At 42.7% G+C, this 16,556-nt stretch overlaps 1 non-coding gene across 1 annotated transcript; it reads left to right on the forward strand.

Moving 5' to 3' along the window:
- Nucleotides 1-450: 450 nt before the first annotated feature.
- TRNAD-GUC lies at nucleotides 451-522 on the forward strand. The gene has a single exon. It is a non-coding gene; the product is annotated as a tRNA-Asp (tRNA).
- The last annotated feature ends 16,034 nt before the right edge of the window (nucleotides 523-16,556 follow it).

The following is a 16,556-nucleotide window of genomic DNA, read 5'->3' on the forward strand; positions in this document are numbered from 1 at the left end:
AAACAAAATGGCAAGTGATCCATGATATTAAAAATCTTAAAATAGTTAACATTAATAGACTCTTAAAATAATTAATATAGGAAAAGATGAAAATTTTCAGCAGATACCTGGAATCCATAATGAAAAGTCAACAAGTTCTAGAACTCCCTCTGAAAAAGAAAATATCTACACTTGAGAATTCAATAAATTGTAGGGGTGGGGGGGCACCTGGATGGTTCAGTCCTTAGAGCATGCAACTCTTGATCTCAGGGTTGTAAGTTCGAGCCCCATATTGGGTGTAGAGATTACTCAAAAATAAAATCTTTTTTTAAAGAATGCAATAAATGGGTTTAATATTAGATTAGATACAATTGAACAGAGAAAGCCAAGTGACTAGATATATACAAATTGATGCACAGAGTGTAAAAAAGATAGAAAATACAAAAAAAAAAGATAGAAAAAAACCAGCCGTCCTCGTTAGTATAGTGGTGAGTATCCCCGCCTGTCACGCGGGAGACTGGGGTTCGATTCCCTGACGGGGAGGCAAGACGCCCTTTTGATGTACTGTATGGTGACTAACATAATAAAATAAAAAATCATTAAAAAAAAAAGAAAAAAGAAAAAAACCAAAACATATCTCCATGTGAGATATGGAGAATAGGCCTAATGCAAGCATAAAGGGACTCCTAGAAAGAAAGGAGATGAAGAGAATGATACAGAACCAATGCTCGAAGCAAAGCAAAAGCGGTAAAGAATGTCTCCCATACTGAGGAAACCAATGAGAGATACTAACCCACAGATTCCAGAAGCTCAGTGAAACCCAAGCAGAATAAGTACAAAGAAAACCACACGTAGGCATGTCTTAGTTAAACTGTTGAACTCCAGGCTTAGCCGTGTGTTTGCAGTCTCTGGTCAGGACAAACATCTCCTCATGGGAAAACATGAGCACTAGTAGAGTATATGCATAGCAGCTGCAAATATTTCAATAGAAGAAGGTCTTCGACAGGGAAGTTGGGCGGGGGGAGGGGGAGCAGACAGATTGGCTAAAGGTGTGAGGTGCTCAACAAGATATAAAACGATGGGATCCAGAGCTCAGAGGGTTGGAGGGAAGAGAACCACAGCGAGCCAGTGGTAGGGCCGACATGTCTGGAAGTGTGTGCACATATGCATTTGGAGTGGGATTGCAAAAATGAAGTCATTCTATACATCTTGTTTCATAGCCCGCTTTTAAAACTGTAGACATTATGAAGGACTGTAGTAAATGCTGTTAGGGTCTCTAGCCTTTACCACTTCAGCACCTGCGGCCCAACTTCCTACAGTCATCCCCCACAGCTCCTGGCCTAAAGGCACTCTCTGGCACTGCAGGTGCCAGCAGGCGTTTACTCTTGGCAATAGTTCTTAGACAAGGCGCCTGGCTGGCTCAGTTGGTTAAGCATCTACCTTTGGCTCAGGTCATGATCTTGGGATCCTGGGATCGAGTTCCGCCTCAGGTTCCCTGCTCAGCGGGGGCCCTGCTTCTCCCTGTCCCTCTGCCTCTGCCTGCTCCTCCCCCTGCTTGTGCTCTCTCTGTCAAATAAATAAATAAATAGATCTTTAGAAAAAATAGTTCTTAGACTTATCTGAATTACATTTTTTTGTTGTTGCAGTCATTCTCCAAAACCTTCACGCTCTTCTCTCTCGCTCAGATATGAGGCATGCATTATTAATTAAATGACAACATTATTACAGCCAGTAATTGAATTACTCCATAGCTCCCGCCTGCAGTAATTAACATCTATCAAAATAAAAGAGGAGGAGTTGTGTTGCCCTTATTACAAATGATTTGCTTTCATGGGTTTTTGATCAAATTAAATAGAATCAAAGTAACAAGTGATTGAATTAAGTGCAAGTCATCGTGTTTGCATTGCCCTTATTCGTTCCCAACATGACCGAATATTGAGAGTGCACTTCAGGGCGCACACATTTTTCCTTAACAAACTTCCTCCTCCTCAGTGCAGACCCAGGAACGTGACTATGCTTTTAAACTGATGTACGCTATTCTCATCAGACTACTCAGTAGCTGTTTTGCACACAAAAAACTATTTAAAAGAAAGTCAAGAACAGCCAATTAAATGTAAAAATGATCCTGCAGCCACTCTACCAATTATAGGCATAAGCAAGGAGCACTCGGTGTGCAAAAATACTCCTAAAATCAGAATGGTTTCAGTAAGTTGACAGCTATCAATGTTTGATTCGTGTAAAGCAAAACAGTAATGGAGGGAAGCGCTGAGCAGGCCAAAAACTGAATCAAAGGGAAGTTTTCTTACGAACAGGCCAACAGATTGTCTCTCACAAACAGACACACAATGCACACACACGAAAATCAGGAGGAAGACAGACCACCCCCAAAATAAAATAGCTTCCCACCCTACCATATTCCCACCAATATTCACAGCATCATAAACCACAAAAATGTAATGAAATCTGTATTTGTAACAATATTCATGACAACTGTGGACTTCAACGGGAATAGATTACTTTTCTTCTTTATTTAAACTCATAAATACAAAACTTGCCTTACCAGGAATCTCCCTGTCTTTAGACACCGTTCCCTCATTTCACTCCCGCGCACAAATATGCACGCTATAGCCATTACTCACAGGTCGGCTAAAAGCAGCTTAGACGAGCTTGTTCTAGTCTGGATTGCCTGGGACAGTCCCATTTATGGCTGTTTGCTAACTAAATTAGTAATAGTACCCCTTTCCCTCTCAGAAGTGTCCTGGTTTGGAAGAGAAATTATTTGGTCCAATGGTGTCCACATTGAAGGATTCCAGCATATATTTTCATTCTCTTCTGATTTGACATAATAAGAAATTCTGAGTCCCAGTTAGCATTCCTGAACATCTCCAACTTTCCTTTGGAATTACCTCTCAGATGCTAGCATGTGGTAGTCTTGTGGAATAGATTAGGGGAGAGGAAAGGGATGAGTAGGAGAGAAAAGAAAGGATGGAGTGAAGGGGATGAAGGAAGGGAGAGGGAGCTGTAGTCATTGACTCACACAGAATACAAAGCCATGACTCTCTATTTGTAAACATCTGGTCCGCATACAAATTTAAGGTATTTATACAAGTTTCTGGACAAGGCATTTCCTCCCTTAATATATAAACAACAGTCTACTAAATAGAAGAAGGTATAGATGCATATAATGATTTTATTCTGAACTAAAGACAAAGCATCATTATGGAGTTGAGGTTCTTTCATGGTAAAAATTTCTTAAATAATAAAAGGAAGTTGTCCTTAAAGAAAAGTGAGTTTCACACATAAACAGCTCTTTAATTGCATGATAGATAATAGAAAAATCAAAATATAGAAATATCAACCATGGAGCAGTAGGATCAGGTGGGTGGAAGAACATTCTAGAAATCAACCATCTCACTGGTCTGCATTAGAATAGTATTCTCTCTGGCTTTACCTGCCTCAAAAGGATCTTCTAAGCAATTAGCCATCAAGATAATAAAGTACTGAAAGAGGCTGGCTTAAGTATCTCTATACCTAGAGATATACCAGAAAAAAATGTGTACATACATATACACGAAACCTAAATTACCACCTCTCGTGAGTGCTATGGACATTAATCTTCTGGACCAGCTGATTTTTCAAGTTACTGTCCAACCATACAGAATCTATGATTTGCTAGAATTTTGAAATCTTCTGTAAGCAACATGCTAATACGAATGTTACAGCATTAAGTACATCCAGGGAAAGTGCAGACATCGACTTGTAAATAGCCAAATTAGGGGGAAAAAAAGAAAAATAACTCACCATTCAAAGAATAAAACCATTTATTTCTTAAAAATAAATTCTAGTTATTCAAAAAGTGTGTGTTCATTGGGGAAAGCACAGAGATAGCAAATAAGAAAACAAACTCACTCGATTCCAACATGGTTAACATTTTGGCTTGTGTCTTACGTACAACTGGATGAATTCTGATGAATGTATACATCCATGTAACCTCCACCCAAATCCAGAGATACAATACTTCCGTCTCCCCTGAAAGGATTCCTGTAGCTCCTTCCAGTCAACCCCCACCCTCCATGGGCAACCGCTGTTCTGATATCTGTCACTGTAGATTAGTGTTGCCTGTTCTTGAACTTCATAAAAACGGAATCAGACAACAAAACATTCTTGAGATTCATTCATGTTGTTGCATGTAGAAAGAGTTAACTCATTGTTATTGCTTAGCCATTTTCCACCATACGCACGTAGCAGTATGGCAGCCCATGGCTGTACCATGTGTTAACTCCAGCCCCTGTTGATAGCCGAGGCTGAGTAGAATGTAAGATGGGCACTAGAGGGGAGAGCTGGCGAGTAACAGTCGCCACCTGGAGAAGAGATGCAGAGATGAAGGTCGCAGTGCTTACTCGCTCACTCACAAAAGTTCTGGCAGGAAAAGAGAACAAGCCGACTTGTAAAGAAGCTATTCCCAGAACTTATTATAAGATGCAAGGGCTCCCACGTGGCACGGAAGATGGAGGGTAGGAGATGCTCTGAGGCACCCACCAGATCCCCTTGAAGGTCTGCGGGCCGGGGCGGCTGGTGGTCCTCAGCTGAGGAAGGTTGACTCACCTGAGGCTAAGTTTTGGGCCAAGCTTAGTCTTTTTCCATATGGATATCCAGTTGTCCCAGGAACATTTGTTGGAAAGGTTACCCCATTCCCCCACTGGATTAGCTTGACATAATCATATCATCTGCAGATAAAGACCATACAGCATGGAGTAGAAGTTGTGAGAGCAGATATCCTTGCTTTCTTGCCAATCTTGGGGGGAAGTGGCCAGCCTTTCACCAATGAGTATGTTAGCTGTAGGTCCCCCACTGCCACCACCAAGCTGAAATACCATTTTTATTAAATACCAAATCTTCCTATGTTCGTGGGCCTGTTTCCATGGACCTCTCTTTTCCTACACTAGTATCACAATATTTTAAGCAGTATAATTTTATCATTTTGATATCAGGTAGAACACTGTTTTTCACTTTTCTTGGTCTTTCTCTATTTCTTGATTCTACTAGGTAAATTTTAAAATATTTTTTTTTTGATTTGTCCTGTTTTCTGTCATTGTCCCTCTGTTTCTACTCCCTTGTTTTCTCTGGAATCAAATATTGTTCTACTCCATTTTAATTCCTCTATTGACTTTTTATCTATACCTTTTTGTATTGCTTTTAGTAGTTAGTCTAAACATCACACTGTGTATCCTAAACTTATTGGAAACTCTGTAGACTTGGGGCACCTGGATGGCTCAGTTGGTTAAGCCTCTTATTCTTGGTTTTGGTTCAGGTCATGATCTCATGGGTCATGAGATGGAGCCCTGCGTTTGACTCTGCCCTCAGCACGGTGTCTGCTTCTCCCTCTTTGTGCTCCTCCCCCTGCTTGTACTCTGTCTCTAAAATAAATAAATAAAATATTTTTAAAAAAAGAAACTATGTAGATTTAACATTATACCACTTTGCATAACATGTAAGAAACTTGTAACAGTATAATTCTATTACCCTCTCTCTTCTTATCATTGTTTCCTATTATTAATGCCAAAATAAAATACTGTTTTTGCTTTAAAGAGTCTTTTGAATTTTAAGGAAATGAAGATTAAACACAAAAAGAGTCTTTTTTAAAAGATTTTATTTATTTATTTGAGAGAGAGAGCATGAGGGGGCAGAGGGAAAGGGACAAATAGACTCCCTGCTGAGCAGGGAGCCCGAAGTGGGGCTCGATCCCAGGACCCCAGGATCATGACCTGAGCTGAAGGCAGACGCTTTACCGACTGAGCCACCCAGGCACCCCACAGAAAGAGTCTTTTACATGTGTGCAAATATTTCTCATTACCAGTGCTCTTAGGTCACATGTTTCCCTGTTTTGCATGTCTTGCCATTTTTATTGTATATTAGACATTATGAAAGTCATATTTTAAAGAATCTGAACTCAGTTATGCCCTATGAAACTTTGTTGGTTTTTGTTTTACCGGGTTATTAAATTCTAGACTGATAACCTTAAGTTTGTGGAGGCTTGGTTTTACACTTTGTCCGGGGCGGGGTGGGGGGGTCTGTTTTGATTTGTCCTTGGTCTTAGAATTGATCTCTTGGTCCTGTGACAAAGCTTTAGCACCCTAGGCATGGCCTTTTTGGAATTTCAGTGGAAATCCAAAACTACTTGCCAAACCTCTATAACTGGCAGGACCCAAACTTCCAACTCTGTCTCCCCTGTTGTGGGCAGGAGTTTAAATCTCTGCCCACATAGTTCAGCCTTTTAGTTGTTGCCTTCCACTGGTATCCTTGGATGCTCCTTGGTGCAAGGTCAATTCAGGGATCAGCCCAAGATGTAAGGGGAGATTATACCCAGATGCATCGATGGGATTCAACGGGAGATTGTATGCAGCCATCTTTGTGACTCCCTCCTTTCTAGATGTTTTACTACCCAAATTCCAGCCACTCTTGCATCTCCCAGTTCAGTCTTCTGACACCTCTGGCCAATATGACGTCAGCTTTCAGTTTGAGTTTTAGCACAGACTGGAGAACGCCTTCCAAGGAAGAGCTGCGGGAACTTGGATCGTATCAAGTGCAGTTTCCTCCTTTCAAGAGTTAAATCCTGTTTCTGCAGCCTTTTTGTCATTTTCTAACGCCTTCAAATAGTTGCTTTGTTAATATTTTGTCAGAGGATTACAATTTATATATGTAGGGGAGTTGGTCCAAGCCAAGCTATTCTGCCATCGCTAAAACTGGAAATCCTCTGCCCATATAACTTGCTTTGTCCACCTAACAATTTAGCTTGAATATTTTCCTTCATAATTAGTATTTGCTTCTACAATAGAATTATTCAGATTCAAGCATAATTTTTAAAAATAAACCTCACTATATTTGTGTCTGAATCATGGAAACTGCTAAAGTACATAACTTTGGTTTTCGCATCAGATTACGATGATGGCGGTTTGCGGCACCATGGAGACGGTGAGAAAACATTAGGTAACCTTTTGTGAAAATTCAGAACTTCACAAACTATTCCACTGAGAGTTCAAATAACTTGTGTGGCCTCTCTTCTGGCTGTACCTCACCTGATACGCCAACCTCAGGGATATTCAAAAACTGTGACTTGGGTCCTAAAAGGAACTTGCCCCTCAAAAAAAAAAAAAAATGTTCAATACACCTTTCCAATATTTGCCATTTCTCAGCATGTACTCCCTTTGCACACTAGTATTTTCCTTGCGGGAGCTCTAGGTAAGGGTGTTGGAAGAAAAAGTTGACACTAATGGAAACCCTTCAGCACACATCAGAGCTCAGCATCACTTTATATTTCAAACACGCTCTGATTTACAAACACAGTAAAACAAGAGAGCTCGACAGGATGTGCTAAATCTGTGGGGAACTTTTCATACATAATACTGACTGATAAACACCCTACCTCTTCAGAGACAAACTGGGATGCTTTTCTTAATACAGTCTTTGGTAGCTCTCACCACTGAGAGTAGATAGAAATTTCAAGCATTAGTTATCAGGTCTGACAAGATTTATATTTAAGGTGGGTTTTTTTTTTAATTCCAGAGTTTTCTAGGCAATTCCATCTCCTGGAAGAGAAAATATCTTTTTCTAGTTTATGCCTGTGTTTATTATTCACCATGGAGAGTGAACAGCAGAAATGAAATGAGTACAAAATGAGCTTTCTCTTGAGATAGCAGAATGTGGAACACAGCTTTTCCTGGATTAGCATTCTGCTATTGGGTTTTCACAAGTGGAGCTGCAATTGTCTTTACTCAGGACACCTGAGCCCCCGTATTAAAAATCTAAGCATACTGGAAAACACAAGATTCCCCAGGCCTTAAATCATGAAACAGTCAGCACCAGAATCTGCAAGGAACCCTGCAGTTCTCCACTTCTTGGATGAAAACGCTAGCTGAAAATTCAAGTAAGAAACGTGATCTCTTATGCCATGGTACTTACACTCAACTGTCTTATAGGAAACCTATTTTGAGGGACAAAAGCCATGTCTATCTATATTCCGATCAGCACGCTTCCGGTTGGCCACAAGGGCCGGTGAGTGGCTTGGACTGAACACGCCATCACCCAGAGGTCGGGCCGTGGAATTGCAGGCGAGGTGGTAATTGTGTTTTGTTAATACTTTTAATGTGAATCTTCAAACTTTAAGTTATCACATCATCTGTGAGGAAAACCAGCCAACTCTCTGGTGACCATGAGAGCAACCTGTACTCTCTGAATTTTTCAGAAGCTATAGTCAAAGTTCTATAGAATTCTCAGAACTTTCCCTGCTTGCTCTCAGGAAGAGGCTTGATTCCTACGTACAAGAATGATCTATAAGTACTCAGCAACAAGGACCAAGGTGACACAAATAAGACTTTTTTTAAGGTGCAAATAACGTATTTCAGCCAAAGGCAGCAAGTACTGAATAGACAATTAGTGACATTTGAAAAGTAGGAGGAATAGAAACAATTGAAAATGAAGGCCACTAGGGACGCCTGGGTGGCTCAGTTGGTTAAGCATCTGCCTTTGGCTCAGGTCATGATCCCAGGGTCCTGGGATCAAGCCTCACATCAGGCTTCTTGCTCAGCAAGGAGTCTGCTTCTCCCTCTCCTCTGCCCCTCCCCCTCTGCTTGTTCTCTCTCTCTCTCTCTCAAATAAAATCTTAAGGGAAAAAAAAAGAAAATGAAGGCCACTAGAAGAGGCAAGGACAGCTGATTGGGTGAACCAGACCCCCAAATGGGTAAAACTAGATGAAAGCTAGGCACATCGATGGAAGGCACTAAGCTTGTGTGAGCTATGAGAGAGAGAGAGAGAGAGAGAATCGGGATCTTGTGGCTGAAGATGAAAGACGAGCCTGGACGCAAGACAATAGCTTAGAAGTGCTGTAATTCCCCAAGGTAGTTTGCATCGTTTCACTGCTCCTCAGAAAGATGTCATTTGTAACGGAGAGAAGGGAGAGAACGGGAGACCCCATTTGTTCCCAAGAAGTTTCCGGGGCCCGCGTGGTTCTATAGTGTAAAATGCTATAGCTAGCAAGTCGGGGTCCGGAAGACGTTTCCTTTCCAAAAAAGGAAGGAGCATGGCATTTAAGGAACACTTGCTGAGAACCAAGAGCTTTACATGGTGTCTCTCTTAATTTTCTTTAAAAAGAAACCGTGTATTTATTTTAAAATATGAAACTGAAGCTTCACAATCTTTGATTAAGCTCTTACTGTGTGCCATGCACTGAACTAAGCACTTTACATACATTATCGCATTTACTCTTTACCACAACCCTTCAAGTAGGTGTTCTTACCACAGTTTACATATATTACAAGTATTACTAGGAGGACCCTTCCTTTTGAGCTCTGTATAAGCTTGGTGCGAACCTCCATTTCATGGAAAACCGATGCTAGCCCCATGGTTCTTAGCACTTCCTTTTTTTTTTTTTTTTAAGATTTTATTTACTTATTTGACAGAGGGAGAGAAAGAGAGCACAAGAAGGGAAGAGGAGAGGGAGAAGCAGGCTCCCCACTGGGTGGCAGGGACTCGATCCCAGAACCCTGGGATCATGACGTGAGCCGAAGGCAGACGCTTCACCGACTGAGCCACCCAGGCGCCCCTTTTTACCACATCCGTCCTTAGGACCTTACTTTCTCGTGGTTTACCTGCCTGTGAGCTCCTGCTTTAGCTGAATGAGTTTTGCTTCATAACTGTCTGATCCTTCCATCCTTCCCTCTTACGTGCATTTCTACATTAAACACCAGGCCCATTCCTTTACTTAATTCACACACTCACACACATGCACACATCAACACACACACATACACACCCAACCAACCCATTTCCGTTTACAGCAAATTATACCAAAGAATTAGAAAGATATAATAGGTGTACAGCACAGTAAGAGAAATAAACTGGAAGTAAGATTAGCTCTCTCTGTTCCTGGAGTCCTTTCAGTCACCTCAGTATTCCACGTAGCCCCAGCCTTTCTTACTGGTGCCTCCTTCCCCCTCTCCCTTACTCCTTCTCACAGGGCCAAGAATAAATGATTGATTTCTCCCGTGTTCTTATAGAAAATGAATGGCCCTTCCTGTATTCTGCATTTCCTCTCCAGAAGCTTTCCAGGCCTTTATTTTCACGATACCATCAGGTATTTTTGCAAACAAAGAGAATTCTGTCTCTGTGAGGAATTTTGGCACCAGCAAACAAGAAATACAGATGAGGAAACCAGGGCTTTAAGAAGTTTTGAAATCGGTCCTGGGTTAAGCAGGTAGTAAGTGACAGAGTCAAAACTCACTCTCTAGAGGCGCCTGGGTGGCCCAGTCGGTTAAGCATCAACTCTTGATTTTGGCTCAGGTCATGATCTCAGGGTTGTGAGATCGAGCCCCATGTGGGGCTCTGTGCTGGGCACAGAGCCTGCTTGGGATTCTCTCTCTTTCTCCCTCTGCCCCTCCTTGCTCTTAAAAAAAAAAAAAGCCTCATTCTGTAGAACTGCACCATCCAATATGGAAGTCACTAGCCTCACGTCGCTACTTAAATTTAAATTGGACTTCATTAAAATGAAATAAAATTAAAAGTTCGGTTCCTTGCTCTCACTAGCCATAGTTTATGTGCTCAAGAGCTCATGGGGCTGGTGGCTATTGTGCTAGACTGTGCATATATAGAAGAGTTCCATCATCCCAGAAAGGTCTATCAGTGCTTCTGCAGACACTGTGCAGCTCCCAGACTCTGCTCTCTTGCGTAGGCGGCGCCATGGAGATGATCACGGGCCCATCTCGTTCTTCCGGCTCGACCGCTGTCTGCCGTGCCGTTTGTAAAGGAGCGCAAACCCAACGCAATGCACGGTTACAAGTGCGGAGTCTAGGGAAGCAATCGGCCTGGTTTCTCTGTGACCTGGTCGGGCCACCTCCCTCCTCGGCTCGGGTGTGCTGCCTCTGGGCGAGGACATCACCGGCTGGTGCTCTTCCCACGTTTCCACTGGCCCTGGAGACGGGTAGAGGCTGCTTGTCCTCTAGAAACAAGGGCCTCATTTCATAATGAAGGCACTGGCCACTTTACGAACCTTACGGAAGCTGCAGGTCTTTCCAGGAGTGGTGGTGCTCCCCGCTCCCCCTCCCCCGCGAAGGCTAACAACTGTCTCTGTCGCGTTGATATGGATGTGCCTGTCTGCTCCCTCTATAACCGTCTGCTCTCAGTCCTTTCTTTGGATCTCTCAATTCTCTTGAATTCTCTGAATCAGTTCAAACAGCCACCATTTCTTCACTTTGAGCTTTGACAGCAAGACAGATGATTCATCAGGATCGAATGCCTGTAAGCCAGTGGTTCTCAGCCTGGCTGCCCATCGCAATCAGCTGGGAGTTTGGAAAAATCCCGGTGCTCAGGCCCACCGGAGACCAATGACATCAGAGTCTCCAGGGATGGGACCTGGGCATCGGCACTTTTAATCACCCCCCAGATGATTCCTATGTGCATCCCGGTCATCAGGCAACACTGGCATATGTGGGATGAGTACATCGTACACATTCCCAAAACTGGCGGTTCCTGAGCATTGCCCCAGCAAGCTTTGTAAAAATATAGATTGCCAGGCTCCTCGCCCACAAACTGAGTCACAGTCTTGAGGCTCGGGGTCAAGCTGTTTGTATTTTTCTAAAGAAGCGTAAGAGATTTCAAGGGAAGACAGCTTTGCACACATTTCCCTGGGGCATGTGCCTCCATTGTAGGGACCAGGGCAGAATTGCACAGCGAGATAAATCTGCTGCTCTCCTGCACTTCCCAGGCCTACTGACAGGCTTCACACTCCTCCCAGCACTGCAAACAGGGACAGCTCCACACCTGCTCTTTTGCTGGTCACACACCCCCAGGGCCTTCCCTGCTTCCAGCCTGTTTGGGTTTTACCTCTGATTTCTAAAAAGGGAAAAGGAAATAATGCTAGCATCTAGAAAATCCTCAGAGAATCCCTATGCGATGGACCTGGTGTCATTTTGGAATATCGGTGAGGTTCAGTGGGGTGGAGTTCAGAGCCAAGGACCAAGGAAGAATACTTGAGGTATCTTTGGTGCAAAATGGTGGTTTATTAAAGCACAGGGACAGGACCCGCGGGCAGAAAGAGCTGCTGCCCCGGGTTGTGAGGGTGGCTGATTATATGCTATGGGGTCGGGGGAGGTAGGAAAGAGGGAGGTTGAGAAGGTACTTTCTCAACTGTTAAAGAAGACTCACAGGATACCAGAGGCCTTGCCATTGTCAAGTTAAGGTGGTTTTTCCCTCTAGCAAGGCATTAACATGAAGATAGTTGGGAGCTTCCGGGAAGAATGTCACACATGTCCCACCCAAGAGTGGGGATAGGGGGAGGTTGTAGGGTGTCAACTTATGCTTTGTCTTCAGCCAGCCTTCTGCTCCCTCATCAGACCCTTTTCCATTCATAATACAACTTTTCCGCCTCAAGATGAGTCTTTCTCCCCCTAGCACCCCACCCACTTTATAATTGAGACCATGGTCCCAGCATCTTGCCTTACGCACAGTAAGTGCTCAATACGTGTTTGAATATGAATAATATGTGTGTGCAAGTATTACCATAGTCAACATTTGACATTCGAAGATTTTTTTTAAAGGTCTGTTTTTTTTTTATTTTAAAGATTGTATTTATTTGACAGAGAGAGACAGCCAGCGAGAGAGGGAACACAAGCAGGGGGAGTGGGAGAGGAAGAAGCAGGCTCATAGTGGAGGAGCCTGATGTGGGGCTCGATCCCATAACGCCGGGATCACGCCCTGAGCCGAAGGCAGACGCTTAACGACTGCGCCACCCAGGCGCCCCTAAAGGCCTGTTTCTTTAGAGTCCAAAGAAGTCCCTTTTTTGACAATCAAATTAGTTCAGTGGCACATCTTTGCATACAAAAGTGACAAAATAGAACTTAGGGAAATGATTTAAATTAGCAGAAGATGGGCCCCGCAAGCTGTCTAATTAATGCATTGGGAATTAGTGTCACTCCAGTTTTATTTTTTTAGGATTTTATTTTTAAGTAATCGCTTAACCCCCAACACGAAGCTCAAACTGGGGATCCCAAGATCAAGAGTCACATGCGCTACGGCCTGAGCCAGCCGGGTGCCCCGTCACTCCAATTTTTTCTTTTTTAAAGATTTTATTTATTTCAGAGAGAGAGAGAGCGCGCGCGCACGCAAGCATAAGTAGGGGAGGGGCAGAGGGAGAAGCAGATTCCCCCCTGAGCAGGGAGCCCGATGCGGGATTCGATCCCAGGACCCTGAGATCACGACCTGAGCCGAAGGCAGATGCTTAACCGACTGAGTCACCCGGGTGCCCCCATCACTCCAATTTTGAATCAATTTTCTGAAGTAAGTAGAAGAGCCCGCTGAAACTTTCTTATACATATTTGTATGAATTTTGCCCTTAAATACATATAAACTAACCAGAAGACCAAGGAAAAAAGAAATAAATGTTACTTCTCTCCAAGAGGATTTCCTTGAAACCAGTGCAGCCGTTTCAGAGCTCGGGGGGCCCCAGCATTTGTTAAAACTGCCAGGAGGTGGTCTTCCTCAGGCTCAGCCACTGGAGGTGGTACAGACCTGCCAGTGATTCGAAGACGTTCACCCAGGGGCCCTGGAGAAAGACGCAATGATTATTTCCAGGGAGGAGGACTGTCCTTCCTTCTGTTTGCGTTTACTTCCTGTTTTGTATCCAATAAAAATCTACTTTCGGGCAATAATAAATTGAAGTGTACCGGCTCAATAGCGAGCATCGGGAGTTCTGTCTTTATTCAAGTGGAAATCAGAGAAGACCTTTCCATCTCTGTTCAAAGCTAGAGTAGGTGGGCCCAACTAGTGTTCACTTCGTGGTTGGAATCCTTCTCTTTAATGGGAGCTTTATGCCAGTTTAAACTTTTGATGATAAATATTAATCCCTGATAGAATCTTTTCTCCATCACACAAGATTTTCCAGATGCATATTCTTTTATACATTCTTCACGGATAAAGAAACACTTCAAAAATGGATCTTGTAAGTAGCTTAAGAAAATAATCCAAACATTAGAAAATCGGTATGCAGGGAAATCTGTCTGTAATGGTAAAAATCTGGAAACAGCCTAAATGTCTCCAGATAGAAGAATGGTCCAGTAAATTACAATACAGCCATTTGAAAGAATACTTTGAAGCTAATTTAAATGTTGATTATGAGGGATGATGGCCAGGATAATGCATATCAAATAACATTTTTAAAGAACAACATACAGGGGCACCTGGGTGGCTCAGTTGGTTAAGTGTCTGCCTTCCACTCAGGTCATGATCCCAGGGTCCTGGGATAGAGTCCCGCATCTGGCTCTCCCTGCTCAGCGGGAGCATGCTTCTCCCTCTCGCGCTCCCCCAACTCGTGTTCTCTGTTTCTCTCTCTCAAATAAATAAATAAAATCTTAAAATAAAAAAAAAAAGAAAAGAAAAGAAAGAAAAGAACGGCAACTGGCAGACACACATTAGGTCCGCAAGAAATATTAGTCAAACAGATATTTCTTGGGTTATATCCTGAGCCCCTTCTCTCTCCTCCCTACACCCTCCCTCACGGTTTCATTACAACCTATAACCTCAACTCCTTCTGTAGTAATGATCCCCAGTCTATTTATGGCACGGAGCTCTTTGCTGAGTGTGACTCCTGTAGCTATCTGCCTCTTATTAATAATAACTATAAAGTTTATTACAGAACTGTGTTCATTGGCATTAACCCTCTTAGAATCAGCACTTGCAAGAATACCTTTGACTTTTTTTTTTTTTGACCCACTACAAGCTTGTTTATTTGGACACTCCACCCAACACAGGTGTCTAGCTAGTGGTATGGTGGCAGAGGCACGTGGAAGGTGGTGGGGGAAGGAACTGAACGGTGTTCTGTAGGCTTGTCGCCTCTTAATATCCACTTCGAGTCCAAAGCAGGTGCCTGTTCGAAGCAACTCCATCTTACAACCCCTTTTCCCTTCCTACCACCAAAGTATGAAATATTAATGCTGAGGTTGTCAAGAGTAGGGTCAAGCAAACGATCTTAAGGACCCTGACAAGAAGGCATGAATGCCTCAAAATAGAGACATATTTCAGTGAGAATTAGCTACTTGGCACCATCCATGCTCTACCTGCGTTGGCCCATTTAAACTTCATGTCAGCTCCAAGGGGAGTGCTGATAATATTCACATTTTCGATGGATTCGGGCAGGAATAATAAGGTGCTAAAGCTTTCATAGCTAGCAAGTGGAGGAGCAAGAATCTGAATACAGGCAGTTGGACGCCGGAGCCTCACTCGGACGAGGGTTCCTTCACCTCAGCACTAGTGACCTTTGGAGCCAGATAATACCGTGCCGCGAGGGCCGTCCTGTGCACTGTGGAACGTTTAACAACATTGCTGGCCTCTCCCCGCTAGGTGTCAAAAGCAACCCCCTAGTGGTGACAATCCGAAATGTCTCCTGGGGGGTAAAATTACTGCCAGTTGAGAACCACTACTATAGATGGTGGGGGCTGGGGGCAGGGACTAGTTTAGAGATTAAATACGTTGCCAATGTGGTAAATAGTAAATAGCCCGACCTGTATTTGCTATTTCGCTGTATTGATCAATATGGCAGAAAAACCAAGAGCAGAGAAAAAGAGGAAGAAATGAAAACAAACACACTTGTTCTTTTGGACTGATTTACCTTTGTTTAAAGCAAAAGAAACAGAAACAGTCCCTGAAGGCTAAGAAGAGGCTGGTAAAGATTGGTAAAGAAAGAGTCCCTAATGTGCGTAAGCTTACCTAAGAGTAAACACAAACATTCTATAAACCAGTGTTTCCCAAACTACATATTAGCATCACCTACTGAGCTTAAAAAATACTGATGTCTGAGTCCCAGCCCCAAGAGATTCTAATTTAATTGGTCTGGGATGTGGCCTGGGTTTAGGGTTTTTAAAAGCTCTCCAAGTGCTGCTAGTATGAATCCAAAGCTAGGAACCACTGCTATAAATTATTCAACTAGTACTTTATTTCTATGGGTCCTATCAATTATGTATATTAAACTGATTGCATTTGTTTAGCTTAATAGAAAACCAAACGGTTACCTAATAAATTGAGTACATATATTATTATCAACATTCAGTGATCATCAAAATTGTGGACGTTTATAGAGTTCCCTAGCCAGAAGGGAAAGTATTCTCTACTTCCTAGCTTTTTGGCCATCTTGTTTCCCATCATCATTTCCAGGAGAAAATGAACAAAAAACATGGAAATGACATTAGCAATTTCATAGTTGTTCACAACATTGTAAAATTGTTATGAAAAGAAATTTTTTTAATGATTGGGTAAAATGTGGTTTGGAATGGTTTCAGGGCTCTAAATACTTTCTTTTGGATTATTCCAAGATTTTCAATTAGGTGATTTTTCTACAAGTTCACCTTGTCTCTACCACCAGGAACAATACAGAATTCAATAGATGCATCAAATGCAACAAATGCATTTCTAATATGGGATTTATTCAGACAGCAGCAGGATATGGTCGGGTTTTATAACATCGCCTTCAGACTATGGAAAAGATGACCATTTTCTCAACTTGCTTTCTAACACAATGACCAGCAAATAGTGTCTGA

Source organism: Ursus maritimus (assembly GCF_017311325.1).
Source record: "Ursus maritimus isolate PB19 chromosome X unlocalized genomic scaffold, ASM1731132v1 scaffold_X1, whole genome shotgun sequence".
NCBI lineage: Eukaryota > Metazoa > Chordata > Mammalia > Carnivora > Ursidae > Ursus > Ursus maritimus.